Genomic DNA, 17,458 nt, shown 5'->3' with positions numbered 1-17,458 from the left:
CAGGCAGAGGTCCGCTCGACAAGGAGCAAAAGCAGCCGCTCGGTCGCCAGAGAGATAAGAAAAAAGGGAGAGGGAACCATCCCCCTAGTCTGGAAGCAAACTTCCGAATTTATATTGCATAGACTTGATAGTTCGAGCGTCCGACTGACACACAGATCCAGCTTCCAGTCCTCAGTCTAACGAATATAATTCTTCTTTCTCCCCCAATTCCAGGCGGAACGGAGAAGTCAAGGCAGGAGCTCCATGCCTTGTGTGTGATTGGGATCGGGCACCGGCGTGACCGGTCCGGAGGAAATTTACTCGGGCAACCGAGAATGGTGGTCATGCCATAACATCTTTAAAGTGAAACTTTTAACATTTTGGATTGTTTAAATGTTTAGTTAATTTAGAAGTACAAGCCATTTGCGTCGGCAAAAAATAAAAATGAAAAAGTCGCATGGGCTTTGTGCAAAATTTAAAAGGGAAGGTAGGAAATTACTTTATTGGCTGACTAAAATATTAAAAACAGGCAAGTCTTCAAATCCACCAGGCTGCACCTTGCGCGCATTTAGTCTCCGACGTGGTCTCAAATGAAACTTGACACCTCAAGCTAGCTGATACTGCAAATTTGGAGTCTCCACCTTGGGATGCTACCTTAACAGATATCCTGATAGTGCAATCCCCGAGCCACTATCCTCTTCAATATTTATACACTCGCGGAGCTCCCCCTGTGAAAGCTGCCGCAGCAATCTGATAAGCAGCTGATGGTGCATGACCAGACACGCGACTGGCACCTTATCAGAGCACCATCCTTTGAGGTTCTAGGCTTGGAGATCCAGACACGGCTCAATAATGAGCAAGACACTGGCCCTGGTCTAGAAAACGTTTGGACACTCTCTTTCTTTCCCTGTTCCCTCAATGCAGTGCAAGGAAGAGCCAGAAGAAGGGTCCTGCTGGAATTTTAATGATCGAATAAAGGCATCACTCACCTTTAGTTTATTGCAGCCTTCAGTTTGCAAGACCTGAGTTTGGGAGGTGATTAGTTCATAAGATTCCCATAAGTTGATCTTGACTTGATGGCCTACAGCAAGGAAATATGGTCTTCTAAGTGTTCCTGGACTACATCTCCCACCCTCTCTATGGCTGTACTCGTTAGGACCGACGGAAATTGCACATTAGCAACATCTGGAGAGCCACCTGATTCCCAGACCCAAACTGAATCAAGATGAGGTATTCGAGATTTTTGGCTGGAAATCCGAAACGGCCTCAGAAACACCTCTAACCTAAACACAGCAACGATACAGACTACTTTGTGAGTAAGCCCCATCATGCGCACATCTGGCACCACATAAAATGGCTTATCTTGCAGGGCTGCCAACAAGCCAGTTTTACCCGAGCTGCAGGCATAACTCTGCGATAATACACTGTACAATATTCACTTTGGGCCGACATCAGCAGGGGTAATTTTTAATATGTTTTGCTTTTGCGTTGATACTTCGGGTTCATCCCCTTATTTTAGGGTGGCGGTGATGGCGGTGGTGGCGGTGGTACAAAGTCACTGGAATCCTAGCGCTTTTAGTGGGTCTGGGGCGATACCTCTTGAAAATAAACAAGCCCCAGACGTTCTCCTTGCTTACAGTTCCACGTGGGAGAGGTGTGTGCGCATGGATGGGTGGGGTGGGGTGGGATGGGGGGGGGTCTCAGGAAAGGGGGCAGGACTTGTGTCTAAACGGACAGGAAAGAAGACCAATCGGAGAGTGGCGAGTGGCGGCTCGAGGTGGTCTGCGAGCTGCTGCCGTTTCCCACGCCGCCTAAACTCTGTTCTTGTGTCCCAGGTGCGCTTTTCTTCAGAACCCTTCGCAGCGTAGGAGACGAGTGGTTTGTTTTGTTTTGTTTTTTTAAAATAAAACAGGATGAACAAATAAAGCCCTCTCCTGCCCTTCCATTGTAAGGTGTTCTAAGTTCGCCTAGAGATGCTGCCGTCGTTGCCGGCCTCTTTATGAGTGGCGTTGGCTCGGTCGTTCCGGCGGGAGGAGAAGAGCCATTTGACGCCGTTGCTGAGGGATATCAGTCAACAACTCTCACAAGCCACAGCGAAAGGGGGCTGGCCGTTTTTTTCCCTTTTCCTGGCCTTGCCTACCGTGGGTGCTTTTACGACCAAGGAGTGTCCAAACGGAAAGCCACTATTAGTCCGTGGGTTGCAGAAGGAGAGGACAGCCTTACCTGGACCCAGTGGCAGAAAAGGTCGGGTTTCCTCAGTTAACTCCCCTGGGGACGTGGAAGTTGCTTTTCTTTGGTTCTCGCTGTGTAGGTCATATTTGGTGAGGCTGGACCATGGCCACTAGAGCAAATAACTAAATACAGTATTAGTTAAGCGGGCTTCTAGTTGCCTTTGGAGCACATTGGCGGTAAAAGGTGGAGTTTAGAAAATTCCATAAGAAAACATAGTAATAATTAATACCTAAGAGTCTGAGGAAGAGGACTTGATCCATGCAAGCTCACATGGAAATATAACCGTCTTTAAGACGGGGGGGGGGGTTGAGTTTTTGCTTTTGTTTTGTTTGTTTGTTTGTTTTGCTGTTGTCTTTAATATGTAAAAGAGAGTCCTGTAGCATCTTTCATAACAGAGTTATTTGAGCTTGAGCTTTTGTAGATACATAATCCACAGTATAATCCAATGCCATAGATGTATAGATAACTGACCTCACAGGAGCTTTGGTACTTAGTATTAGGGTGGTGTGTAGACAGAGAGAGATGAAAGTAAATTTTAGTGCAGAATGTATTTAACGGTGACAACTCAACTAGCACAAACATTTGTTTTGACACAGCTAATAATAAAAAAGTCATTTAAAAAAGAAAAGAAAAGAAACATAGGCATAATTGTCCAGAATGTCACATTTCTTTAAAAAAAAAAGTTGGGTGATTTCTGGACTTCCAGATGATACTGAGCAATTCTCATAACGTGTCTATTATTTATTAGTATCCTACTTTTTCTTCTCCAAGTACAAGGTAGAATCCATGGCTTCCTCTCCTCATCCCCCCTCACAAGATCCTTGTGAGGCAGGTCATGTTGAGAGCATGTGATTGGCCCCAGGTTACCCACAGAGTTTTGTGGCTCAGTGGGCGCCAGAAGCTGAATCTCACAAGTCCCAGTCCAACACCTTTTAATCCAAGCCCCTCCCCCTTTAGCACCACCTTCCGTTCACTCATTGGCTCCTTTTCCACTGCTCAGCTGTGATGGACAGGTGAGGGCAGGGCTGAACGCTACACAGAATTTTGTGGCTCAGTGGGCACCAGAAGCTGAATCTCACAAGTCCCAGTCCAACACTCTTAATCTTTACACCACAGTGGCTCATCAGTGATTGATCCTACCATTTCTTGCTGTTGGCCTGGGACGGATGGGAGCAGCAGTCAAATGTCCCCTGGGAAGCTCAACACACCATTACAAGACTTTGGTTTCTGTGACAGAGGAAAGGAGGATGCTCAGTAGTAGTTTATGTAAAATGAAAGAAACATTTTTTGTTTTTTTGCTCTATGTACCCTGTTCTCCTGAAAATAAGACCTAACCTGAAAATAAGCCCTAGTATGATTTTTTCAGGATGCTTGCAATATAAGCCCTACTCCAAAAGTAAGCCCCAGTTACCTGAAACTCTGCCCTCCACCATTGTGTAGCAACCAGAAGATGACATGACCATTTGAATAAATGTAGATTGTTGTACATAAAAAAAATCCCCTGAAAATAAGCCCTAATGCATTTTTGGAGCAAAAATTAATATAAGACCCTGTCTTATTTTCAGGGGAATACAATAGTTGGACAGATTTGCCCAAACTGGTGCATGGGAAATAATTTAGCTCAATAGTATAGTATGATAAAGGTGCAAGATTCAGTTTTTGCTATCTGCAGTTAAAGGACATGTATGGTATTTTTGTATTGTATGATATATTGAACTTCTAAGAAGCATGGAGTATAGTTGGATTGCTCTCTAGTAACCTCTCATCCTTGTTTGTAAGGTTTACAGCTTTAGGCAAATTAGGCCCTTTAGCAATGGCTGGAACCTTAGTTACAGTTAAGTAACTCTTATGATGACAACAGTAACAAGCCCATTCATCTTGTGAGCTCCTGTATTTGGTGAAGCTCTTGTACTGTTGCAATCTTCCATAAAACTTTAAGTTGCAAAGTAAGCCTTTTGGTTCCCATCCAGTGTTGCCTAAACTCTGGATTTTGGTGTGTCAGCCATGGCTAAACCTGCAAATGCAACACTGTTGGTTTTAAAACATTTTTATAAACTCAAGGAAGGGAACTGAATCCCTGCTGCTACATTTTTATGTTTATCCAAACAGCATAAATTTAAATTGCAGCATATATGAATCATACAAAAGGTGATTCCATCTCCACATTTTTTCCTGTTACCTTGATAACTTGATCCATGGCCTAGGCCCTGATTGTCTCTTACACACAATGGAATTTTTCGCTCTTGTCATTGTTGTTGTTTTTTAAATACAACACTGAGCATCTCTGCAATTTGACATAACTGACAGTATTGTCAAATTTCTAATATTTATATTTTAAAGCAAAATTAAATCCTATAATTTTTATTATATACCCTTGGAAATTGGGATAGATTGGTTTCACTTTCGTAGAGGGCAGAAGTGCGTCTTTTTTGTGCTTTATTTTTAAAAAAATCATTTTTGCTCTATTCCCCTCACTATGCAGAACTCATAAACTTTTTCTCCCACTAGGTGGCAAAAGAGATTCATCCTCAAAGCTTCAGTGCCTCGTCTGGAAGTTGGAGTGTACTGCAGTGGTATTTGCGGCAAAAGCTGGATTGTTAGGTCAGATGGGCAAGAGAGAGTACTTCTGCCAACATAGAAACCAAACTATTGTAAGTTTGCATAAAGGAATACAATGAGGTGTATCAACAGACATTCCCAAGGCAGTGCATAGATCTGCGAGTATTTGTTATACTGGCAAGTCTGGTACGAAAGTTCATTTATATTGATTTAAAGATTTTTCTTCCAGGTATCCTTATAAAAGTAAGGAAATGATTGAACTCAAGAAGTAAGCATTATCCTCTGAAGCCATCTGAGGCTAAACATAATATTCCATTATGCTTACCGTACAATTCAGTATAAGCCAAAGAATTGAAATGAATTTTGATACTGTCACAGAATACCTGAAATCTTATTTTTTGTTTAACAAGTAAGCTTCAGGTCTTTATGTAAAGTGTTCATAGGATTGGGAATGGATGCTGTAAAGTGAGAAAGGGCTGGTTTGCAGTAGTCAAAAAGAAAGGGCTCCATAGCTCTTTAAAGTAAAATAATTTATATAAAACACATTGGTAAATTTAAATTATGCAACCCTTGACTATAGCCTTAATCAGTGTGGACTTCATATTGCCCTAATGCCTAGTTTAGACTTTTGAGCAGACATAGCCTATCAGATGCCCAAAACAGGAAAAAAAGGGGCAACGAGAGAGCCTGGACAAGCCAAACAGCATTGCCCTCAGCTCCTCAAGCCTGAAGAAGGTGGTTTCTAGGGCAAATATCAGTCCTGGCTAGGTACTGATACTTCTTGGTTGGAGGCGTCCAGACCTTACAGGGAGTCTCTGAGCGTCAAGGAAACAAGCCAACCACACCTACTGGTTTTTTTAATCTTAGGCAAGAACCAGTGGCAGAAAGTGAAGAGGTATGCAAAATGTTGGATGCGGTACTAATCAGCCCACTCAATATTTCTGGGAAGATAGGTTTATTACAGTTCATTTTAAGTGGGATTTATTAAAATGTGAAGAGAAAAGAAAACAGACTGCAGAAAGGGCAACAGCTTTTTTTTTAAAGTACAGTTTCTGTTCTGTATATACCAAACTATGTGAGTCTCACAGAAGAGGGTCCATGAGCAAAGTGACACAAAGACACATAGGGAGATGAGAGGAAGGCCCCATAGCACTCAAATATTGAACAATACACAATGGCTTAAGTTAACCAATCACAACCTGAGCAGCCGTGACATTCCCACAATCTACAGCTGTGTGAGGCAATTTGTGCTATGGAGGGCACTGTTTTCCCTGCCTCCCACTGCTGCCCATATCAGTGTGGCTGAAGACAGTTTCTCTGATCAGCTAGGCATCTTTTCTAACCTTGAAAAGCTAAAATCTGTTTGTAATATAATCAGAAACCTATGGTATGCCAGTCATCTATCCATTAGCAATGGCAATGCTTTCCAAGTTCTTGATAGCAAAGACAAACTTAGACTTCTTCTCACAGCCCTGAAAATGCTGGAGACTTAGGAAAAAATAATATATGCTACAAATAAGAGATAATACAGAACTCTGGCCTAGGAGAACTGCTTGAAGATCTATGCACCTGCGATTAGGAAAACTGAGGTTTTAGCCAAGATAACCTCTCAGTGCAATTAGCCCTGATAATGTATGCAGATATTGCTACTGTCAAGATAAGAGATTAAACCAGACCATGTGTGATCTCCTGCATTTTGGATTAAGAGGTACTAATTCCACTCACTGCTGTTAGTAAGCTTCAAAGTTGGTCTGCCTCTCTGCATGATTCAATAATGGGGGAAATAGCTTGGCTACTGAATGCTACTCATGGGACATTCTGTACCATATATTTTAAAGTAAATAGAGCCGAGAAAGATCTCATACATATAAACAACCAATGCAGAGGTTTCTAGGCTACAAGATATGATTGCACAACTGGGAAATTAGGCTGAGATTGCAGCTGACACTGCTGTGTGGCTGCGGCTCAGCAAATCTTTTATTTTTCAAGTTTCAGATCTCAGCTGAAGGTAGAGGCTTTGCTCCAAAGGCGTCGATGTGCGACTTTCATGTGCTTCCTCTTAGTTCATGATGTTCCAAATCTGGCAGCCTAGTTCTGTGTTTCTGTTTTTGCCTCTAGTGACATCTAGTGTATCTGACAGGCAGTAGTCCAGGGTGCACACAAACTATTTTTTATTTTATTTTTATTTTTGCAATAGGGATGTAGTGCTGTAGTGTTGAACACCTCGCTTTGGAGGTTGGGCTGGGAATTCGTACCACCACTGTTCCTTGTGGCGGAGGGTTCACTTGCAACGGATGATAGTGTGTGGGGCTGTATGCCATGCCACTTGGGCAGCATTGGATAAGTTGCATGGTCTGAGGATGCCTCCAGAAGGGAAGATCAGTAAACGACCGAGTAATTTATACCCAGAAAAATCCACCTTGCCAGAAGTCAGAATCAACTTGACCGCACAAAACTATTAAATGTAAAGTTTAGGAAGAACCCTCCCAAATGCTATTAATTTATCACCATTCCTTTATTATTCCTTATGTGTGGAAGCTGTGAGAACCACTTAGGAAGAGGAGGAAGACTTTAATTATCTAAAACATTTCTCCCCACTGGTAGCATCAACCAGGGGGGGCATTTATTTATTTATTTGGTAATTAAAAACTTTCTTCATCTATCCTGTATTTCTGTTTCATCATATGGCACATGAGCTGGGAAAGAAAAAAAGGATAGGAAGTTTTTAAGTACCAAAAATCCCCCCTCCCCATTACGTCATCACCCTTCTGCTGTATGATGACATTACGCGACAAGATTTCAGCTTTTACAGGTTTCAGCCACATATAAATCCTAGGGTTTCTTAGAGTGGAGTCATGGCAGTTAAAGTGGCACTAAATTACTGTAGCTCTGCAGTGTAAATATAGTCATGGGGTTACACTCCAAAGGGAAATCAAGATGGGGGCAAAACTTGATATGGGGCTAAAGACAGGAGGAACTGACTTAGTGGCAGGAGGGAAGCACTTGGGGAAAGAAGGTTAGGGAGGATAGAGCCTATGCATACACACATGGGTTTAACTCTCTGATGACAGCTACCCATTTACTACATGGTAGACATCCTTGGAGTTGACAGGTACATTGCTAGGGCATTGCCCCTCACCATTCCACAGCTGTATTGAATGCTGGGTTTGTACGTCTCGTCCCAGTGTCCAAACTGGCCATTTTTGTTTCTTTGTTTACCTATAGCTTATTTAAAAAAAAAGTTGGAAATCTGATACTTCATCATGGCTACCCTGCATGGTAGTACCAGGACTAATGGAAACTGTCAGTAGCTGCTGATTACTCCCTCCATGCCTGCCAATAGATATCTCACATGTTAAAGTGGCAATTGATTCTGCAGATCATAGAAAATGCCTGAACAAATCAAAATTGAAATAACAGTCTATCAGTGTCTGCCAGTTAAGTTGACGAGCCTCAGCAATTCATATGTGTGTGCATATGCTGGCTGTCAGGTGTGCATTCAGGTCTGTAAGAAGGAGGGGAATGAGTGCTTCAAAACAATTTTGCTACTAACAGAATTCTCTATAGCCACTGGTCCTTTGGATATGCAGCAAGACGTTTGTAGGATTCAGAATGCAAAAGGAGTAGCTATTTTTTGTTATGTGAGCCCGCCTCACTCGATCTTGGCCTTCTTTTCCTATCTTCCTTTGGATTCATTTCTGTTCACATAGTTTCTTCATTTCTCTGGGCCATTTCCCTGCTTCTCTCCTTCCCCAAGTTCCCTCTTACTGCTAAGGGGTACTGATGGCATGCTGTTTCAGTGAGAGTCAGGAGACATTACAAGGGGAGGGAGCTAGTAATTACAGAAGTTACTGATCTCTAGTGGCATATAGTTTTGAGCTAGTTTAAATTTGTTTATGTCACCAGTGATCAGCAATTCCTGCATGTGTTACTTGAAAGTAAAGGAAGGTTGATGAGTGGTGGAAAGTGGGTGATCCCAGTTGAATGATTTTTGAGTTGTGAATCATGATGCATTTTGAAAATTACTATTCAGACATTTGATGTTCTGTATTCTATGAAGTACCTTTTCCACATTGTTTGTTTTTAGATTCCATCCCCCGAGCTTTAAAGAACAAAGCAGCTTCACAGCAAACCTTACTCACAGTGCTTTGTTTTTGCATGTCTCCCCCTCCCTGCACATCATGCCCAGCCAGGTGGGAAGCTGTTTAAAAGAAGAAGAAGAAGAGGCTTGAAGGAGTAGAGGCTTTGTGGAGAGAGGGGAATGCTGGTGCTAGAGATGTGCCCTACCCCCGTCTTTACAACAACATCTTGAGGGGGGAAAGCCTTATTGAACCTCCTGTCATCAAAACGTTGTAGCCCTCTGGAGGCAGGAAAAAGCTGCTTTGGCAGTAAATAGGCTGGACCAATTCAAATCAGCCTTTTATATTGTGCAGACAGTTAAAAATGATTTTTTTTAATAAGCAGAGGGAATCCTGCAGTAATTGACCATGCAGTCACCCTCTAAGATGAGGGACATAAAACTATACCTGGCCTCCATATTAGAAGGCAACCTCCCGTTGCTTTCCTGTTTGGCTCCAAAGCTGGACAGATGATTTATTTACTCATATTCATTCTGCTTCAATAACAGATGGGACCCTAACTCTTCACATCTGGTAGGATTAATCTCCTTGTCTGAGGCAACTTGAGGTGGGACAAGGCCTTGTTTGCTCTAATGGAGCAACCTCAACTGGGTCATAGGTTTCCTTATTCAGGAGAAATCCCATTGAACTCAGTTTAGATTGAGTTGTGCTACAAAACATGTTGTTTTACTAGAGATACTGTATTTGGTAAATTTAGTTTTGTGTCATTCAGAAAGGTTTCTGCTGAAATAGGTTAGCCATCTCACTCCTGGATTAGCCATCTCACTCCTGGATTCACGTTCCACATGTAGACAGCCGTGCATATAGATAGCCACAAATAAAGCTAAGGGACATTCTTTATGGTTGTTGTGGATTTTTCGGGCTCTTTGGCCATGTTCTGAAGGGTGTTCTTCCTAACGTTTCGCCAGTCTCTGTGGCCGGCGTCTTTTTTTCTTTTTTCTTTTCTTTTTATAGTATTTATTTAAGGACAGGGTAGGGAATACAAAAAGTAAGGGGAAATAGGGAAGAGGGAAAAAGGGTTAGGGGGATAGGAGAATGCAGAGTATACCATCGTCCAATCAATTCATATTGCAATAACAAATCAACTTTTTGCTTTTTCACAGTTTGATTACCCTTCTGCTTTCATCTTATCATTTAATTTTAGTTTAATTCTATGTTACGCAAACACTCTCTAGTAACTGCAGCCATTTATACAATACATCCCATCATTCAGTTTCCTTTTGAATTGAACAGTCTTTCAGCCCATCTGACAGAATACCCATTTTTGTTACTTCCCCTATTTTCTCAATAAGATTCTCTTGTTTCAGTATCTCTGCTTTCTTGAGATTTTTCACATACTACTTTTTAATTTTGGAAGCTGCATAGGTCACTGGATAACTCTCTATCCCAGCTGTGGCCGGCATCTTCAGACAGCACTCTGTGCTCTGGTGTAGTTGGCTTTGGGCACTCCCAAAGCCAACTATACCAGAGCACAGAGTGCTGTCCTCTGAAGATTCCGGCCACAGAGACTGGCAAAACGTTAGGAAGAACAACCTTCAGAATACGGCCAAAGAGCCCGAAAAACCCACAACAACCATTAGATCCCAGCCGTAAAAACCTTCGCAAATATATAGGACATTCTTTACTTTTTATAACAGATACTGAATGCGATTGCTAATAGCAGGAAATGGCTGCTGCCCAGGGGAGAAAGAATGCATTTTTTCGGCCCATTAACAAGTTCAGGCAAATGACTGATTAATTTAATAAGGATAGAAAGTATCAGACTTATTGGATTTCAACCTTTTAAAGAAAAGGCATAATTGACCATTCCTTCACATTTTGCTGGAAAGCCAAGAGCAAATGTGGAGTACTAACACACCTTGATTTTGCTCTAAGAGACCCATGAATGAAGCCAAAATCAAATTTGGCCCAGGGCAATGTCTCTTAATTGTATTTCTCTGATTACCCTGGGAAAACCACCCAAGAAAATAAGACGGAAGAGAATCAGAATGCATGTGAGGAAGAGACACTATCAAATCAACATTAGGTCATTGCTTCTTATATTTATAATGGTGCCTGCAACAGAAAATGTTTGATCAGACTGGAGCTATGCTGCTGGACTCCTGTAATATGCATTTCAGTAGGTCTGAATTGAGTGAGGAAAAGAGATGGTTGGAACAATTTGCAAGACATTTTTGAGGCCTTAGATAGGACTGTGCTGGTGAAAAACTAAGAGAATATGGAGAATGTTGCTGCATGGGCTGGGACAAAGTATTAAAATTCATACAAAACTAGCTAGCATAGGTGGATAGAACACAAACCACTTTAGCCTGCAAAGCAATTCCTGTAAGCAAGTGGATCAGAATCTGAAATGTTGAAAAGATTCAGGATACGTCTACCCCTTTCTTCCTCATTTCACTATTTGCTTTGAATTTCAGTTGCTGTGTTTGCATTTGTGTGGCAGAGAGAGAGTTTGCATACAATCTCCATCATTCTTCTTTTGATAAATTTGATTTTAGACATAACTTAGAAGTTACGATATGACCTGTTGCTGATTATGACTTTCTGCCATCTTATATGAAGATTGAAGAACATGTTGGCCACACATGAAGTTTAAGGGACAGATAAAGCTTGACTTTAATGGGATAGTTTTCTGCAGGCGCACTCAGCTATTTGTCCATCCTGACTGGCAGGGGTCTATTCACTTCATTTCATTTATGTCACCTAAATGAGTGTTTTTTTTTTTCAGTGACTGGGATTGCCAAATCCAAGAGTAGTGGTTGGAGCATCAGAGAATTCCCATGCTTTCTCAGATTGTCAGATGGTGAGGTACACCCCAGAGCAAGTGCTGCTGAAGTTTGATTTTTTTGTATGTGTGAATTGGCTTCAAAACTTTCTCCAGCAGGATCTCTTATATATCTTGGAGTGATTCTCCCTTTAATTTGTTTTTCCCACTTAGACAGTAGACTTAGCCAGATCTCAGTTCTTTGCACTGTGACTTATTTCTTTCCTAGCACTTCCAGGACTGTTGTGGTTAGAAGTACATGCTTTCATTTCACCTAGTATTGATTCATTATTGCCTATGAGCAGGGTAAGAACTTTTTAGTAAATTCCCTGATAACAATGAAACTCAAAGAGCTGAAACCCATGTCTTCTCATGTCCTCTGTTTGCAGACCATGTTTACTTGCCAAAAAACAAAACAGAACAAAACACTTTCCATATATAGGAATCTGAAGGAAAATAAATCTATTTTTACAGTGTTTTGTCTTCAGCTGCACTATAGCTGATACTTTGATGTCTAAAAATATTGCAGATTTTAACATCTTAAGCAAATTCACTGTTTATTAAAATGAATACTCAATAATACCCATGCTCAAGTACCAAAATTTGGTAGAAAGCATGAGTTAGGGATAGGTGATACCGTCATAATTTATAATTTACAAATCCAGCATTGTTAAGTTTAAACAAAGAGGTCCTTTTAACCAACTTCTTATATGCTTTAACTTTCTAAAGGGGGAAGCGATCTCTGGGAGGCTAGGAAGTACGTACAGGCCTTGCTTGTGTGCATTCATAATGGCTCTGGATTTGTACCTAGAAGTAGCACAATATGATCATGTAACATTATTTCCAGGAGCTTTACGGAAAGTAAGCATAATTTGCTTCCTGGGGATAGCTCTCTGTTTTAATAAGAACATGATCCCCCCTAAGCCATGCAAGATAACACAGGAGATTGCACGGAATGTAAAAATTAATTTGGTATGAATCAAGGAAAGATTAAAATTGATTGTCACTAAATGAAGGCTGTTTATGCATTCAACAGTTACGAATACGCCAGATTAGAGTTATGAGTAAACTAATTTTGATTTGGCAGCATCACTCGTTACAATGGAAGGATCTGTATTTGTGGCATACAAAGAACTTCCAGGAGAAAATGGAGCATAATAACCTCTGCTTGGGTTCCTTCTGGTTCTAAATGCTAGTTAATTGATAAAATGAAGTGAATTCATTAAAGCAGAAAACATGCAGGGACCCTGATGAGTTCCTTAGTGAGAGAAATTGATTCAGGAAATTTTAATCAGTTTCTGACCGTGTGTGAGAAATATAAATTAAAAGAATGCCAAAACAATTTCACTGGGACAGCCACCAACCTGAGCCATAGATTCATATAAATAGGCAATTTGGGATTTTTTTATTCAACCAAACCTCACAATACTTTTGTTGCTGAGTGCTAAAATGAAAAAAAAAAAAACCCACTCCATATATTTTTTAAGATGGTAGTGGCACTACTACGTATTTGGACTGAAGGCCTTCAGCAGCGCACCCTGGGGAGCAGAACTGATAGTGAGCTACAGACTTTCCCCTCATTTTCCTCCTTTTTATCACTGTGTGCAGCGTGTGGCAAAGCTCCATACTTAAGATGGGACTTCTTTGAAAAGGCAAGCCAGTTCTTAAAAGACTTTTGGCTCTGTGATATTCTCACAGATTGGATCATCAGGAAAACTTACTTGCAGACAAGTCCATTCATGTCTACAAAGGAGGAGACATGCTTCAATAGAGGTTTAACCCATTCGGGGGTGTCTTCTTCACTGCAGACAGAGGAAAGAGTTTCTATCAACTGTTACAGCTAATGGAGAGGACAGCTGCTTTTTGCGCCATGACCCTCCAGCCATTGTCTGGTTAGGCTGCTTCTGAGTCCACAGGTCAACATATTTTAAGCTCACGTATTATTACCAATCATTCCAGTCAGTGGCAGCCAGTGGTGACTCCAGTGGTTATTTTATTTGTTTGTTTATTGTTTTTATGCTTCCTTTCTCCTTAAAAGGACCCAAGACAGCTTATACAATACTGTATTTATAAGCTAAAAACTTTTAGGGCTTTATAGGTTCAAACCAGCACTTTGAATTGTGCCCAGAAACAGATTGGCAGCCAATGGAGCTTCTGTAACGGGGGAGTTTTATCCCTGTTTCATCCTCTCTGGATTTTAGTTTTCACTTTATCCAAGGTTCTGAACTGCATCCTTCCCCTTAATAGGTTCAGCACCACAGAAGCTCCTGTAAAGTGTAGCCTAAACCCCATAATGGATTCACAGCACCCATGAAACTGGAGCCAAGATCAGCTGGCTCCAGAATTTTCCATATGTCTCATATTTAGTACACATTGTCCAAAATCCTGTAGTTTAGCATATTAAATTATGCAAGATTATGCCCATTGAATAATGGGAATTTGATGAGTCAGCACCTCCATGTGTTCCATTGATTCAAATGGGCCTACTCTAGTTGTGATTTACTTTAATATTTATTCAATGGGCCTACTCTAGTGCAATTTACTTTACTAAGCAACAGGATTTGGGCTATTGATTTCTTATGACTGGAAATATGGATACATACTGTTTTTGTATTTGAAAAGATAAATATGGAACTTGGCTATTTTAGCGGACCTGGTTAATTAGACCATGACCTCATTATTTCATATTAATTTTTTTGGGAAAAGTTGTCCCATACTTTCTCCAAGAAGCTCAAGTGGCATGAATGCTTCTTCTACATCTTCTTATGTGAGGCTGAAAAAGTATGAGTAGCCTTAGTAACCCATGAAGCTTCAGGACCGAGTGGAAAGTTGAACCTGTGTTTCTGCAGTATTGCTCTAACATGACCATTATTCCATGTTGGCTCCCATGTATATCAGCTCCTTCCCCCTTGGCCTGTTATCCAGCTAGTCAGGATCCAGGATCAGGACTTTGCCTTCTAGAAAATGGTGATGATCTGAGATTCCTATTGTGCTCTTTGGGTATATTGGATAAGCTGTGCCACAGCATCCCAGCACAACCCTCAGGAGGATTGCATGGGGCATCCCTGCTCTGACAATAATAGAGTGTAGATTGCTCTTGCTCTCTTTTTTTTGAGGGACATACTTTTGTTTTCCGTAATTTGGGAATTATTGCTCTTATCTACCTCCCTTCCCCTGAGAAGGAAAATGGGTTGGAATACAGGATGGTACAACTTTAATGTGTTGTGTTGTTCAACAGGGCCTTTTAGTAAAGATCCAAAATGACAATTCTTCAGAAAATCAAAGCATTTTCCCGGTCAAGAAACCTTTAAGAATGGACCTTTCAGATGTTGTTGGTTGGACTGCAGCTCCTAGGATTTCTTATTTATCATGGGCTGTGCAGTGCTATGTTTTGCCAACCCATAATTTTGCAAGAGGCTCTCAAACTGAAAATGCACATCAGTGCAGAGAAGATGCCTATATCATTGTGTAAGATCCCATACACTAAGGATCCTGGGCTCTCTGTGCAAGAGGAGCCAGAGGATCAACTCCCCTCCGCTTCCCCTCTCTGGAGCAGACACATGCGCTCTTGCCACCCCCATCCCACCCGAGCTCCTGAGTTGTCATTGTGAAGCTGTCACCTAGTTCTTTTATGTCTGGTATGAAAGCATTCTCTTGGAATGTTTTGGCCTGAAAGAAATTCATGATAACAGTTGCCTTTCAGATTGGGTAAACAAGCAGGGCTTTTTATAGCAACTAGGCCAAATGAGCAAAACGTGCATACATATACCCTGAAAGCACATTTCCTACTGTTAACATGCTGTCTTTCTCCAGGGAATAACTGAAAGATGCAAAATTCCATTTGAGACCTTCCCTCATGCAGTAGGCTGGCTATTGTATTTATTTATTATTTACCACAATCATTTGACTATTAAAATGATAACTACTGTATATATACCTAGAGATCTCGGGACCTGGTATTAATAAAAGTAATAACATAACTTGAACAATTATGAAACAGTGCAAAACAGGTCAGCAGGCCAAAGAAGTAGTTTTAGCTTGGCACCAAAACAAGGCCAAAATCAGTGCAGATTAGGGAGGACACCTCACAATTGGGAAGCCACAACAGAATAACCCTGTCCCATGAATCTGTATAATTCTATATAAGATGTATAAGATGCTGTTCCTGTATATGGAGGACAATTTCCCTGACAGATCATACTGACAGGAGTCAATATACGTACTTATCCGAGAATTGAGGTTAGAAGTGTATCAGCAGCCCATACCATTCCTTTACCATTGGTGTAATATGTTTTCTGTATAAGGTTCTGTATAAGGTTCTGAAATTTTGAAGATAGGATCTTCAAGATTTGAAGATCCTTATCTTGAAGATAAGGATCTTCAAGGTCATTCTCAAGGGTGTTGCAGTAAGCCAGACACAAATCATTGCAAGGCTGCTTACAGTTAACACAAGTAATCATTAGTACAATCATGGGGAATGTTTTTATTTAAACATCAGTGGTTTAGTGTCCTTTGCAAAGGACAAGTGGCAGTACATGGGCCTGTTGGGGAAGGAGAAGAGGACAAATTGGCTGGAACAGGTTCTGCCCAATATATTCGTTCACCGCCAGTCTAAGAACAGCAGTTGTAGACCCTATCCAGGGCTTGGAGCCATGGGCAAATGGAACTGGACAAGGTAAAAGGGACTAGACCTGGCAAAAAGGATCACTGTTCTTGTAACTTAAGCTAAGATTGTGCAAAACATGGATGTTTTCACCTTCCAGTGACAACCAGGAAAAAAAAATTAGCAGTTTCTTTTGGAAGAGTACAAGAGTATTTGTTCTTCAGGTCTCTGTTCAAGGTACTGTAGTTCTAAAATTGTTGATTGGTTTTTTAAACCTGAAAATAACTGCAGGGTATTTTTTTTTCTTTAATAGACTCAATACATCTTGTTTCAAGGCAACAATTACAACTCTAGTGGCAATTAATTCATGTAATTTAGGTCCTATGGGCCCTTGGCAAAATAGGGAAAAACAAATAGTGGGATTTATGAATCCTAGTTCTCTAGGAAGTTGCTTCAAGAGTACCACAAAATATGCTATCTCCTGCACATATTGTATGTTATTAGGTGGAAGGTTGTAGCACTCTTTTGGGAGGGTCCTGCCAACCTAGCAGTTCGAAAAGCATGCAAATGCAAGTACAGTAGATAAATAGGTACCGCCTTGGTGGGAAGGTAACGGCGTTCCGTGTCTAGTCGCGCTGGCCACCTGACCACGGAAACTGTCTACGGAGAAAACGCTGGCTCTATGACTTGGAAACGGGGATGAGCATCACCCCTTAGTGTCACACACGACTGGACTAAATGTCAAGGGGAACCTTTACTTACTATGTACAGGGAGAAGAAGAAATATTTAATTCTAGGTTCTTTCTCCTTCAAGAATTTAAATGTTGACTGCATTCTGGCAGCACAGGCCCTTCCGTTAAGGTTTACAGGAAATGTGGAATTACATGGTTGGATAGCAAAGGCCGCTGCAGAAGCTGGATGGATAATTTTAATAGACTGGAATTCCACATTAAGCCTATCCTCTAGATTTAGTGACAGCAGAAGCAGATGGCAGTCTTAACAGCCAGAGAACTATCTTTTGGAAGCATAACAATGATTTGAAAATTGATCCCAGGTCTTAGTGTGTTCTGGAAAGAGAATTGAATGGTAAAATATCTGAGTTCTAAATGGTGTGTCTGGATCTTTTTCCAGAATATTTATAGAGAGTTTTCTCATCAGAGCCTATAGATCTGTGGTGGACTG

The 17,458-nt window shown here is 41.1% G+C and overlaps 1 long non-coding RNA gene across 2 annotated transcripts in view; it reads left to right on the top strand.

Moving 5' to 3' along the window:
- The first annotated feature begins 1,092 nt into the window (after positions 1–1,092).
- The window catches only part of LOC110090085 (uncharacterized), a 28,601-nt gene continuing 12,235 nt past the window's right edge, over positions 1,093–17,458 (top strand). Inside the window, exons 1-3 of one of the 2 annotated variants that reach the window (XR_012083859.2) lie at positions 1,093–1,291; positions 4,720–4,862; positions 11,638–11,712. This is a non-coding gene — a long non-coding RNA (uncharacterized LOC110090085). Of the gene's footprint in view, positions 1,292–2,090; positions 2,224–4,719; positions 4,863–11,637; positions 11,713–17,458 lie in introns of those variants that run through there. The other variant, XR_002302328.3, reaches the window with a different exon arrangement.

The sequence above is a fragment of the Pogona vitticeps genome, chromosome 2 (assembly GCF_051106095.1).
Source record: "Pogona vitticeps strain Pit_001003342236 chromosome 2, PviZW2.1, whole genome shotgun sequence".
In the NCBI taxonomy this organism is placed as follows: Eukaryota; Metazoa; Chordata; class Lepidosauria; order Squamata; family Agamidae; genus Pogona; species Pogona vitticeps.
Note: the sequence above shows the minus strand (reverse complement) of the source record. Positions and strands in the feature narration are given on the sequence as shown.